The 13,608-nt window shown below is 43.0% G+C and overlaps 1 long non-coding RNA gene across 2 annotated transcripts; it reads left to right on the forward strand.

Moving 5' to 3' along the window:
- The first annotated feature begins 2,339 nt into the window (after window positions 1–2,339).
- LOC116087580 lies at window positions 2,340–11,042 on the forward strand. 2 transcript variants are annotated; one of them, XR_004117496.1, is made up of 4 exons: window positions 2,340–2,416; window positions 5,784–5,851; window positions 9,557–9,685; window positions 10,602–11,042. It is a non-coding gene; the product is annotated as an uncharacterized LOC116087580 (long non-coding RNA). The 2 variants fall into 2 exon arrangements; XR_004117497.1 differs by lacking the exon at window positions 2,340–2,416 and adding an exon at window positions 4,814–4,846.
- Window positions 11,043–13,608: the final 2,566 nt, after the last annotated feature.

Genomic DNA, 13,608 nt, shown 5'->3' on the forward strand with positions numbered 1-13,608 from the left:
TTTTTTTTTTTTTTTAGCACCAGCAGACAAAGAGAGACCTTGTCTCAAAAAAACAGAGGGCTCAGTGGGTAAAAATGCTAGACACGAAATCCAGCCATGAAAGTTCAGTTCTGGGAACCACAGTGAAAAGCCAGATGCAGTGGCACACATCTGTAATCCCAGGGCTCTACATGAGACAGGAGGCAGAGACAAAAGAATCAGCTAGAATCTCTCAGGCCAGCTAGCATAACTGCACAGTACAGGAGCAGAGAGAAGACAACCCCTGCTTCCACTTGGTCGATGAGCTGCAATCCCCCCAAAAGCTGACCTCTGACCTCTACATGTGTATGCACTTGTACTTACACACACACACACACACACACACACATTAAAAACAAACAGAAATCAAATGAAAAAGACACAAGGTGGACAGCTCCCGAGGGACGACACTGGAGGTTGACCTTAGAGAGGTTGACCTCTGACCTCCATAGTCGAGTGACACATTTTGACACATTTACCAGTCCACTTGTGCACACTAAGAAATAAGGCAGACATTGTATCACTTCCCCTGCATGCGTCTCTTAAACACAGGACATTCGACATTCTCTGACAAAGTAGCCCCCTCCTTGCTAGTACTGCATTTTTTTGGGGGGGGGTCTCCAAAAATGCCACTGGACTCATTTGTGATGACCATCTGCAGAGCTAGGGCCTAGTCTTAACAGAAATATATTTGTATACACCAGTAGTATATGTGTATACACCTACATTTGTGTTTTTTGTTGTTGCTGAAAATAGATTTTTAAGAAACACAATATATTTGGTCTGGAGAGATGGTTCAATGATTCAGAACATTGGCTGGTCTTCCTGCGGACCCAGGTTCAATTCCCTCTTCCAGCAGACCCAGGTTCAATTCCCAGAAACCACATGCAGCTCACAACTGTCAATAGTTCTAGCTCCAAGGGACCACACCCTCACACAGACACACATGCAGGCAAAACATGAATGCACAAGAAATAAAAGGGGAAAAAAATCGATATATTGCTGGGCGGTGGTGGCACACGCCTTTAATCCTAGCACTTGGGAGGCAGAGGCAGGCGGATTTCTGAGTTCGAGGCCAGCCTGGTCTACAGAGTGAGTTCCAGGACAGCCAGGGCTACACAGAGAAACCCTGTCCCAAAAAACCAAAAAACAACAACAACAACAAAAAAAAGCCCGATATATTCTGATTATGCTTCCTCCTCCCCAACCCTTCCCAGGGTCTTTCTATCCCCCACAACCCCCCACATTCACATCCTTTCTTTATGTCTGTCATTAAGGTACGAACAGCTATCTTAAAGACAATAATAAAATAAAATTAGATAAAAATAAAAACGAACCAGAATAAGACAAAACAATCAGAAGAAAAAAGCCAAAGAGAAAGTTCAAGAAGTGTGTGTGTGCGCGCGCACGTGTGAGCGAGTGAGCACGGAGACACACATTTACACACACAGAACTCCCATTAAAAAACTGGAAACCATAATATATATGAAAAGGACTTGTAACATTTGAAAAACAAAACAAAGCTACTGAGACAAAGAGTCTCCAAAAAATGCCACTGGACTCCTTTGTGATGACCGTCTGCGGAGCGTGGGGCCTGGTCTTAAGAGTAGCATATCTGTGTACACCCACTGAAACTCTGTTGGAGAAAACTCACTTTTTATTTGTAAGTTATTAACTGGAGATAGCTTCTGGGTTAGGAATGGGGCCTTGTGCCCGCCTTCCCTGTTAATGCTGGGACCCCATTGGGCTTAGCCCTGTGCAGCCCCTGTGCATGCTGCCCACATACCTGGGAGTTCATACGTGTGCTGGCCCTGTTGTGTTCAGAAGGCCTTGCTTCCTTGATGTCCTCCATCCCCTCTGGTTCTCACAATCTTTCTGCTCCCCCTCCACAGGGTTCTCTGACCTCTGAGAGGAAGGAATTGACGGACCCTTCAGGTTTGAGTGTTCCAAGGTCCCTCACTCTCTATGCTTGGTCCAGTTCTGGGTCTTAGTACTTGTTTCCATACACTGCAGGAGGATACGTCTCTTAAGAGAGCCGAGCAAGACACTGATCTATGAATAGAGCGGGATGCCATTCGGAGTCATTTTATTGCTCTCTTCTTTCAGCAGAGCAGTAGTGTTTGGTACTGCCCTAGTTCCCTGGCCTACCTAGTCTCGGGTTCTTGGTCACCTCCACAGTGTTGAGGATGGGTTCCACCTTATGGATTAGGCCTTACATCTCATTAGATATTGGTTGGTTACTCCCACAGGCTTTGTGACATCACTCTAGTTTATCTTGCACGCAGGTCACCACTGTAGATCAAAGTTTGTCGGTGGTTGGTGTTTATTTTTCTCCTTTGGTAGCACGCAGAGAGCCTCGCAGCACGTGAACACTAGTCAGCATGGAGGAAGGCTCTAGGTAGGCGCCAGCTTGGCTTCACTGTGTCCAATGAGTTGTGTAAGTTGTCTTCAGCGATAGGGCCTCACTGTCAGTTTGGGGACGGAGAACAATAGCCTCGGAAATAGTGTGGATTGTTTCAGGGTTCTCATGGGTCCCCTTCAGCCAACAACAATGGATTGGATGTAGCCCATTCCTGGAACTGGAGGCTTTCATTTGGTGATGAGAGATGCCCAGTTGTGGCTCTGTCTCCCCTGGTATTTGGCAACTTCGCTTAGATCACTTTTATATATGTATATATTTTAGGAAGCTCCTATTGTATTAGACTTACATATGACCCTTCAAATGGCCCTTAGTTTTAAGTGTCCTTCCCCGGATTCTCTTCTTTAACTTCTTCTCTACCTCCCCATTTGCTCCTCCCATTTTAGTTCCCCACCCCTATTCATTTATAACTATCTGTTCTGTTTTCCCTTCCTAGGGAGACCCATTCCTCTCCCCTAGTCCCTTATTCTATAACTAATCTCTGTAGTTATATGGATGTAGCCTGCTTATTGAAGACAGAACAGTTGACACCACATACTAGTGAATACCTACTATATTTGTCTGTTTAGATCTGGGTTACCTCACTCAGGATGATTTTTTTTTTAACAGCTGAGTAATAGACTATTGTGTAAATGTACCTTTTTTTTTTATCTACTCAACTGTTGACAGACATCTAGTCTGTTTCCAATTTCTGGCTACTGTGAATAGAGCAGAAGCGAATATGGTTGAGCGAGTGTCTCTGTAGCATGATAAAGTATCCTTTGGATATATGCCCAAGAGTGGTATAGCTAGATCTTAAATTCGATTTATTCCCAGTGTCCTGAGAAACTGCCACACTGATTTCCATACAGAGGAACAATTTTGCACTTCCACCAGCAATGGATGTGTGTTCCCCTTACCCTGTATCCTCAACAGTATGAGCTGTTATTTGTTTTATTGATTTTGGCCAATCTGACTGGTATAGGATGAAATCTCATAGTAGTTTTGATTTGCCTTTTTCTGGAGACTAAAGAGGTTGAACACTTCTTTAAATTATTCTATGCTGTTTATATTTCCTTTTTTTGAGAATTCCTATTTAAATCTGTGCCCCATTTTAAAATTAGGTAATTTATTTTCTTGATGTTTAGTTTTTGGAGTTCTTCCTAAATTTTAGATATTAATGGTGCATTGTTGGTTGTGCAATTGGTAAAATCTTTTTCCCATTTTGTAATCTACCACTTTGTCTGAATGATGGTGCTTTTTGACATACAGAAGATTTTCAGTTTCATGAATTCTCACTTAATTAATTGTTGGTCTTAGTGCCTGTGCTATCTGTGTTCTGTTCAGGGAGTTTTCTCCCATGCCTATGAGTTCAAGACTATTTCTTACTTTTTCTTCCATCAGATTCAGTGTTTCTGTTCTTATGTTAAGGTCTTTGATATGTTTGAAGTTGCGTTTTGTTGAGGGTGATAAATATGGATCTATTTATATTCTTCTACATCCAGGTTGGCTAGCACCACTGTTGAAAATGCTGTCTGTTTTTCTAGTGTGTATTTCTGGATTTTCACTTTAAAAACCAGGTATTTATTTATAGGTGTGTGTAGGTTTATGTCTGGGACTTCAGTTCAATTCCATTGATAAATGTATCTGTTTTTCTGCCAATGCCATGCTGTTTTCATTACTGTTGCTCTGTAGTATAGTTTGAGGTTGGGGATGGTGATACCTCCAGCAGTTCTTTTATTATTCAGGATTCTTTTAGCTATCCTAGCTATTATGTGTTTCCATATAAAGTTGAGAATTGTTCTTTCAAGATCTGTGAAGATTATGTTGGAATTTTGATAGGGATTGCTTTGAATCTGTAGTTTTTTTGGTATGATGGCCATTTTTCTATATTAATCCTACCTATTCATGAGCATGCGAGATCTTTCTATCTTCTGATATCTTTAATTTCTTTATTCAGTGTCTTAAAGTTTTTTTAATCATACAAGTCTTCTACTTGCTTGATTCAAGTTATCCCAAGATAATTTTTTGAGGCTATTGTGAAAGATATTGTTTCCCTGATTTCCTTCTCAGTCTATTTGTTATTTGTATATAGGAGAGATTCTAATTTGTGTGTATTAATTTTGTATCTCAATACTTTGCTGAAAGTTTATCGGCTGTAGGAGTTTCATGGTGGAGTCTTACAGTGTCACTTATGTGTAAAATTATACTATCTGCAAATAAAGATACTCTGACTTCTTTCCTTCCTTTTTGCATCTCTTTGATCTCCTGAAATTGTCTTACTGCTCGAGCTAAGACCTCAAGTACTATAATGAATAGGTATATAGAGAGTGGACAACCTTGTCTCGTTCTTGATTTTGATGGAATTGTTTTGAGTTTCTCTCCATTTAGGTTGATGCTTTCTGTGGGCTGGCTGTAAATCACCTTGAGGTATGTTCCTTGTATCCCTACTTTCCAGGACTTTTATTATGAAGGGGTGTTGGATTTTTGTCAAAAGGCTTTTTTTGTATCTAATGAGATGATCCAGTGGTTTTTGTCTTCCAAAAGTAACAGCCTAGATAGAAAGCCATCAAAACAGAACTCTTAAAAATTGTGTTAACTCTGGGCAGTGGTGGCATATGCCTTTAATCCCAGGGTTTAGGATGCAGAGGCAGGCAGATTTCTGAGTTCAAGGCCAGGATGGTCTACAGAATGAGTTCCAGGACAGCCAGAGCTATACAGAGAAACCCTGTCTCAAAAAAAAAAATGTGTTAAGGATGCAAGTGTAGTTCTTCACAGTTGATGCTTCTGGAGGGGGTGGAGGTGGGAGGGGAAGAACTCAGTTTAAGGGGCTGGCCACTGGGAGTTTGACTATGTTCTACTGAGTATATGGGCAATAGAACCTGGACTCTTCTTCCATCTCTTCTTCTTCCTCCTCCCTTCTCTTGGGTGGGGCAGACCTGGGAAGACTGGGAAGTAAGTGTGATCAGGGTTCATGATGTGAAATTCCCAAATAAACATACAAATACTAGGTATATTTTTTTTAATCTGAGGCTGGTCCCCAGCACATTCATCTTCTATCAAGGCTGCGCCCTGGGAGCAGCACCACTGGCTGGGGTCCAAGTGTTCAAAAGTGTGAACCTACACTGGAGATTTAAATTCAAACCACAAGAGAAGAAAGCTTCCCACCATTTTCCCCTCCATTTTTTTTTTTTTTTTTTTTTGGTTTTTCGAGACAGGGTTTCTCTATGTAGCCCTGGATGTCCTGGAACTCACTGTGTAGATCAGGCTGGCCTCGAACTCAGAAATCCACCTGCCTCTGCCTCCCAAGTGCTGGGATTAAAGGCATGAGCCACCACTGACTGGCCCCCTCCATTTTTCTTTTCAGCTAATTCACGTAGGAGGGAATGATTACCTGGATGTAGAAGACAAGCCTTCAGGAACTCGATTCTTTCTGTGAGTGGGCTAGGAAATGAGGAGCGTGCTATTCAGTTTTTAAATCTTTTTCTTTCACCATCAACTTTGGAGCGGTGCAAGCACTCAGGAAGTCTCTATTTCCTGACTGGAACTCACTGCCTACTATAAGGTTCCCTGTAGCCTGTCATCAAAGAAATACTAATTCTCACATGGAATAGACAGCTGGGTGTCCTCACTGAGTGCTGATGACTGATGTCTGGTCTTTTTCAAAGCAGTAACAGTGGATGTGGTGATCTGGCTGCAACATCTGCAACCCCATTAATTGTCATTGTTGATTCGGCTGAACTGGCTGGCTGGGTAGGCATCTCCTTCCTGCTTCATTGCTCTGTGTCTATCCCTCCTCCAGCAGTGTACTCGGAAGGGAAATGACCTTACCCAACACAGGAAGGCTAGTCTTCAATCAAAGACATCTTAGCTGATCTGCCCCGGTGGAACCTTCAAACACGCTGTCAAAGCAATGGGGACACAGGGCATGGTGGTGGGGAATCAGGCAGACAGCTACCTCACATGCTGGTCCATATCTGTATGATACCACTGGCTTTGGAGAACAATTCCAAAACAGGCATTGGGACCTATAAAAGTGTGTATTACAACCAGTGAGGCTCAACTGTCCTCTGTACATAGTCTACTACCCCAGTGTTTCCAAACTTGGGGTTCAAAGCCATGTAGACTTTGGCCACTCATCCCCAGGAAGTCAATGGAAAGACTTAAACAGAAAAGGCAGAAAGAAGGAGATTTTTGTAATGTGGCCATATTGAGAAGAGGAGCAAATGGATTCAGGGGCTTCCCCAACTCTGTTTTAGGGTTCCTGGAGTGAGATTAAAGTTGAAATGGGGGCCAAGGACATGCACATCTAAGACGCCCAGATCCAAGCGTGATCCTGCCCACCACTGGCCCACCACTGAGCTTCAGTCTTATTCTATAAAATGTTCTGAGAAGTCATCAGAATTGTGTGAAATCTCTTTCAGGGAGACAAACCCCCTCTGGGTGGGCCATTTCCTTCTCCTACATTGATATTGTTGGGGAAAGCCCCATCTCTTTGGGGTTGAGTCAGTAGTTTGTTAGACTAAAACCGGAGTCACCCACAGTAAGGTTCCACATGGCCACACTGAGAGTGTTTATCTGAACTCCAAGAATCAAGGATGAAAAGAAGACAGCTATGGGCTAAATTTCCAAAATAGCCCAGTTGCAATGTGTAGAGTAATGAATGTTCTCACTTCTAACCCTCACACAGAAATGAAAACCAGCTGTGTGAGGTGGTTCATGCCTGTAGCTCCATGACATGGACAAGTGTAAGAAGAGAGTCATGGGTTTGAACCCAGAGCTACATAGAGAATTTCTGCACAGTCTGGAATATAGAATGAGACTTTGTCTCAAAAACAAACAAAACAACAACAAAAAAACCCAACAAAACAAACAAAAACAAAAACAAAAAACCAAAAAAACAAAAAAATCCCAAAACCAACCGACCAACCAACCACCCAAACAAACCAACCAACAGAAAGCTCACGCCAAGCCTGCTAGATTGGGATTGATGGAGGTAACTTGAGAATAAAAGGGAACGGAGACCAGCCTTGCAGAAGCAGAACTATTCTTTAATTGGAATACCTGAAGCAAACGGAGACTGTATACATGTGGTGCAGGGGGCTTTATGTCAGTTTCTCCACAGCCTTAGAGTGGTGGCCACATTGATTAAATACTTTTTGGTTTTTATCCTTAATTTGGCTCCTTTAATTAAAATTTTTGGAGATTATTATATAATTACATAATTTCCCCTTTCTGTGGGCTTATTCTTTATTCAATGGGCTGTTTGTTTGTTTGTTTGTTTGTTTTTAAGGCTGCACAGAAGCCTTTTAGTTTTAGGAGGTCCCAGTTTTCAATTACTGGCCTCAATTTCCAGGCAAATGGAGTCCTATTCATAAATTCCCTTTGCTGCATCTGTCATGTGCAGAACTACCTATGTTCTTTTCTAGGACTGCCTGATTTTTGTTTTTTGTTTGTTTTGTTTCTCCAGACGTTTCATTGTTTCAGGTTTCACATTTTGGTCTTTGATCCATTTGGAATTTGCTTTTGGTTTGGTTTGGTTTTGCACAGGTGGTAGACATGGGTCTAATTTCACTCTTCTGTGTGTGGACATCCATTTATTTCCCCAGCACCATTTGTTGAAGATGCTCTTTCTTCTGCAGCTTATACTTTGGCATCTTTGTCAAATATTAAAGGTCTGAAATTATATTTCCTCATAGCTTCAATTTGTCCCAAGCAGACACAAGATACAGGAAGAGAGGTGAACCTTCATTGTGTCTACATTTCTGTTTTTGTGCCATTACCATGTTGTTTTTATTACTATGGCTCTGTAACATATCTTAATGTCTGGAGTGGCAATTCCTCCCCAGTATGGTCTTTTGGCTCAGGATTAGTTTAGGTTTTTTAGGGGTTTTGTAGTGCCATATTACTTTTAGGATAGTTTTTTTTCCTATTTCTGTGAAGAATGTTGTAGGGATTTTTATTGGGGTTACATTGAATCTGGAAGTGGTTTTTAGTGAAATGGTCATTTTAACAGTGTTAATTCTATGAATTCACGGGAATGGGAGGTCTGTTCATCACTCTAGTTGGCAGTAGAAAACCTGAGGGAACGGAGACTAGAAATAAGTCAGACTAAGTTCTCAGGCAATAGCCAACTTTATTCAAATCATCAAACAATTTATATCCAATAAAAAAGTCACCTGAGTAAGGTTCTCATGAGTCCAAGCTGTATGCAATCACAAGGGGAAGCCACACGTGGCAGAATATGTTTTTCCATTGAGGCACAGACATATGGAACAATAGCTAGTTGTAACGAATAATCTAAAGTGAACTCAATCCTATCCACTACACTGGGAGGGCCAGGAAAGTACATTCCAAGAACAACTCCGTGTTTTTGAAGAAAGTAAGGAAACAAGACTCTTGTCTTCTTATAAGCACTCACAATGGCCCTTGCATGACTCTACTCTTGGGCCATATTCCAACATCTCCCCTGAGGTTTTTTATTTTCAATAGCAGGATATCCATAATGGTTTTGATTTGAGATGTAGATAAATATAATTGTCACTGGATGCTCGAGTATCCTACAAGTGGGCAAATTATAAACATAATGAATATTAGACTAGTGAAAACATTTTGCGTATACTCTAAGAACAGGGATCTACACTATGTCTGGTACTCTTGGTTACACTGCTATAATCAGAAAAATTCAGAGAATAGCTTAAAAAGAGACCCATATGATTAGTAAGTAGTTCTTGTAGAACATAAACTCGTATTTGCCTTTAATAGGAATACAAATGTTACGGTGTTCTATGCAAATAGGAAGTGATTTAGATCCCAAGGAGAAATTAAATGCAGTTCCTACTTCAGATGAATGAATGAGTCCCAAGGTCCAGGCATAAACATATAGATAACAGAGGGCTGGATGAATCCAGTCTATGAGTTAAAGCACAGGAGGATGGGGACATGACATGTATTCAGAGGCACTCACTACAGATCACAGACCGAAGCAACTATTATTGCTAGAGAAAGACTCTCAGGTGATGAAGAGTGTAGAGTGTTTTGTAGAATAACTTTGCCTTTGCTGCAGAGGGGTTTAACCTGGTTCCAGGTGGGTGGACTTGATTTCTGTTGCTAAGGTCAATACCCCCCTCTGCCCTTCAGCTGGAGGTTTACCACTTTTCTGGAGACTTCCACCATTTCCTCACCTTCTGCCACTGTCCCCGATGGCCTGGAGCCAGAGGAGCTGAAATGGAATCCATAATGTTTCAGTGGCTCCATCCACAATGACAGGTGCGTACCCCTTTCCAATTTTCTTATCTCCATAAGAGATAATTATAGGGCAGGTTAATGCATCAGTTTGCTTATGTTCTTCTGTGATAAAACCAGGGATGTTAGAGTGTGCACAAGGATGAGTCTATTGCTAGAAATAATCCTACAACATAAGCAGAATCTGAAATGATGCTTAAGGGTTTATGAATTAACCATATTAGATGAATCAAAATAGCCAGCTCCACCTGTTGGGCTGGGGGAAAAGAAGTATTAATAGATTATGAATATCTGGATCATGAATCCTTATACTCATTATCACCACTGAATTTTCTCCTGCAGCTATTATAGCACACGTTACATGAGTCACCAATACAATAAGTAGCCACTTGTTGAACGGGAGAATAGCCAATTTCTGAAATAATAAATTCAGTTCATATGAGAAAAATCCCCTAGCTTACCAGCTGGATAATGATTTCCTATCCTTCCATAGTAAATGGAATTTGGAATGCAATGAAAATTTTAAAAAAATCCATAAGGTTCTGTAATGCTCTTTAAAAGGTGGTTGTTGGACAATATAATACAGTAAGGATCGAATCCATGTAACTGTTGACATTGGGTCCTCCCTTGATTTCCTAATTGAACAAGAGTAAGGTAAGCAGTTATGACCCTTATGGTATAAATAAATCCTTCCCAAAGTTTAATCCTCGTGTGCTATAATAGCTGCAGGAGAAAATTCAGTAGAGATAATGAGTAAGCTACGCGCAGTGAAGGAGCCACACAGCACACAAATGCCTCTCTCAGTCTGCACTGGTCAATGAGTTCCATTTCCTTGCTGTATCCTAGCGTGCCTAGGTTGTAAAGTTAGCATTTTTAGTAAGTTTGAACTGATGCCCAAGCTACCCCAAACTGAACGGGGATCTTTCTCCCTTCTTTATAGGTCTTCTAAATATCCTTTCAAACTCTATCCCATCTCTCCGGCTCCTGGGCATCGGTCTTTGACAAGGATCTTACACCTCAGAGCGTGGTGCCTCGCCTTAGCCAGTCCACAGGCAGGAAGCCTTCTGGGATCCCAGCATCCTGGAGGTCCAGGCGCATGCGCTTTTCATCCATCAGCCTTCCAGATGCTGTGATGATGACTCTGCAGTGTTAACTCGTCTAGGTTTAGGATCACCATAGAAGCACTCCGTGGATGCATCATTTATGAGGACGATCTGAAAAGTTTTTTCCTCTTCGTGTGCGTGTGCATGCTTTCACATGTGTGAGGGTACATTTGCACACACAAGCACATACATGTGGAACAGCCTTGGGTGCCATTCCTCAGACCCTGTACCAATTTCTTTTCTTTTCTCTCTCTCTCTCTCTCTCTCTCTCTCTCTCTGTCTCTCTCTCTCTCTCTCTCTCTCTCTCTCTCTCTCTCTCTCTCTCTCTCTCTCTCTCTCTCTCTCTCTCTCTCTCTCTCTCTCTCTTTCTCTCTTTCTCTCTTTCTTTTTTTTTCTTTTTCTTTTTTTGGTTTTTCTGTATAGCCCTGGCTGTCCTGGAACTTACTCTGTAGACCAGGCTAGCCTCAAACTCAGAAATCTGCCTGCCTCTGCCTCCCAAGTGCTGGGATCAAAGGCATGCGCCACCACTGCCCAGTTTTTATTTTTTGAGAGAGTTTTTCATGGCCCTAGAACTCCTCAAGAAGGCCAAGCTACATGGTCAGTGAACTGCATGGTCAGTGAATCCTGGGTATCCCCTTGTCTCCACTTCTCAGGGCTGGGATTACAAATACACACCACCATGTCTATCTTACTTGTAATGTGGGTTCTGGGGATCCTTTGGATCAAGTTGGATCCTTGTGCTTGCAAGGCAAGCATTCACTGACTGAGTCGTTTCCTAAGTCAGCTAAAATACAGAATCCTGAATACAAGCAGTTCCAGGGATGGCCTGGGGATCCCTGACAGCATAGCAAGGACACAGTGAGCTGAGCACCAGTGTTCATTTCTCTCTCTCTCCTGACTGCAAATTCAATGAGGTCAGTTGCCTCAAGCTCCTGCCAACACACCTTCCCTGCTATGATGGACTGTATGTTCTGGACCATCCAACTGTGAGCCATCCAACTCTGAGGCAAAATAAACCCTTCCTCCTTTAAGTTGTTCTTGTCAGCTGTTTTGTCATGGTGGTGAGAAAAATAAGTACAAATGCAGGTGCCAACTGTCCTTTGGCAGGCTACACACATGCCCATGCATGCACATACTCACAAATAAATACAACTTAGATTGTACTAAAATGTTTGAGTGTGTGTGTGTGTACATTCCTGGAAGCCTGGAGCAGGAGGATCTCTTGCATTTACTGGCTACTAGTCTTGACAAATAGGTGTACTCCAAGTCAGAGACTCTGTATCAAATATAAGGTGGAGGGATAGTGAGATGCTCAGTGGATAAGGGTGCTCGCTGCCAAGCCTGAAGACCCGAGTGTGATCCCCATGACACACTTGGTAAGAGGTGGAAAGTACTAGAGGAAGATATGTGACACTGACTTCTGACCTCTGTATGCACAGGCACATGGGCCTACAGAACACACACACACACACACACACACACACACACACACACACACACACACACCACAGAGCTTCAATTTGCATGCACAATACCTACTATATGTTGTGTGAAGGTATGATGCAGCAGGAGGGGTGTCTTAGTGGGCCCATTCTGAGGTATCCCCACACCTCTGAGGTGCCAGTTATATGACTAGTCTAGTATAAAATGAAATCTATTTGGGGGCATGGGAAGGGGGGATTAAGAAGGGAGTAGAGACATAGAAAGAGAGGGGCCAGAGAAGAACAGACAAAGAGGCAGAGAGAGAAAGAAGAGAAGAGGTTGGCCAGGAACACATGGAGAGACAGTGAGGGAGAGGGGGAAGGGACAGAGAGGGAAGGAGAGAGAGAGAGGGAGGGAGGGAGGGAGGGAGGGAGGGAGGGAGGGAAGGAAAGTGAAGGAGAGAGGGGGAGGGGGTCAGAGAGAGAAAAGGGGGTCAGAGAAAGTGAGAGGCCAAACACTCTTTTTATAGCAAGCCAGGCTCCTACCTGGCTGTTGCTAGGTAACTGTTGGGTGGAGCCTAGAAGAAATGCTAACACCTATAGCCTGAGCTGCCACGTTAGATAGGAAAGTAGCTGTCCTCTCTTCAGTCCCTGCTTCTGCCAAATGCAGGAACATAGCTGTTGCACATGCTATGTGCATGGTAGCCGCTCAGCTCTGTCCTCATAGGAAGAGAAACAAGCAGATCTGCTCCAGGTGCTGTACTCACTGGTGTGCTGTGCTACCCAGAGAACCTGACCTCTAGGTTCTCCCAGCACCCCGCAGTCCCTACATGTTTCAGGGTGTGTTTGGCATATCTGACCCTCTACCCTGAACTTTCCAGCCCAAAAGTTGGCCTTCTCTTCCCCCAGAGGCTCTTCCCTATATAATCCAGATATTTTGTGCTCCCCTCTCTTTCTTTCTCTGCATTTCTTTCCCTATGTGTGCACCCCCACACCCCACCCAGAGAATTTTGCAAACAAGAACCCACAAATCCATATGATATCCAAAGAGGGATAAGGGAGACACTGTGTCCAATAGCCTAGGTGTCTTAGTCAGAGTTTCTATTCCTGCACAAACATCATGACCAAGAAGCAAGTTGGGGAGGAAAGGGTTTATTCACATTGCTGTTCATCACCAAAGGAAGTCAGGACTGGAACTCAAGCAGGTCAGGAAGCAGGAGCTGATGCAGAGGCTGTGGAGGGATGTTCCTTACTGGCTTGCTTCCCCTGGCTTGCTCAGCCTGCTGTCTTATAGAACCCAAGACTTCCAGCCCAGGGATGGCACCACCCACAATGGGCCCTCCATCCTTGATCCTCCATCCTAATTGAGAAAATGCCCCACAGCTGGATCTCATGGAGGCATTTCCTCAAGGGAGGCTTCTTT

Source organism: Mastomys coucha, unplaced genomic scaffold (assembly GCF_008632895.1).
Source record: "Mastomys coucha isolate ucsf_1 unplaced genomic scaffold, UCSF_Mcou_1 pScaffold13, whole genome shotgun sequence".
In the NCBI taxonomy this organism is placed as follows: Eukaryota; Metazoa; Chordata; class Mammalia; order Rodentia; family Muridae; genus Mastomys; species Mastomys coucha.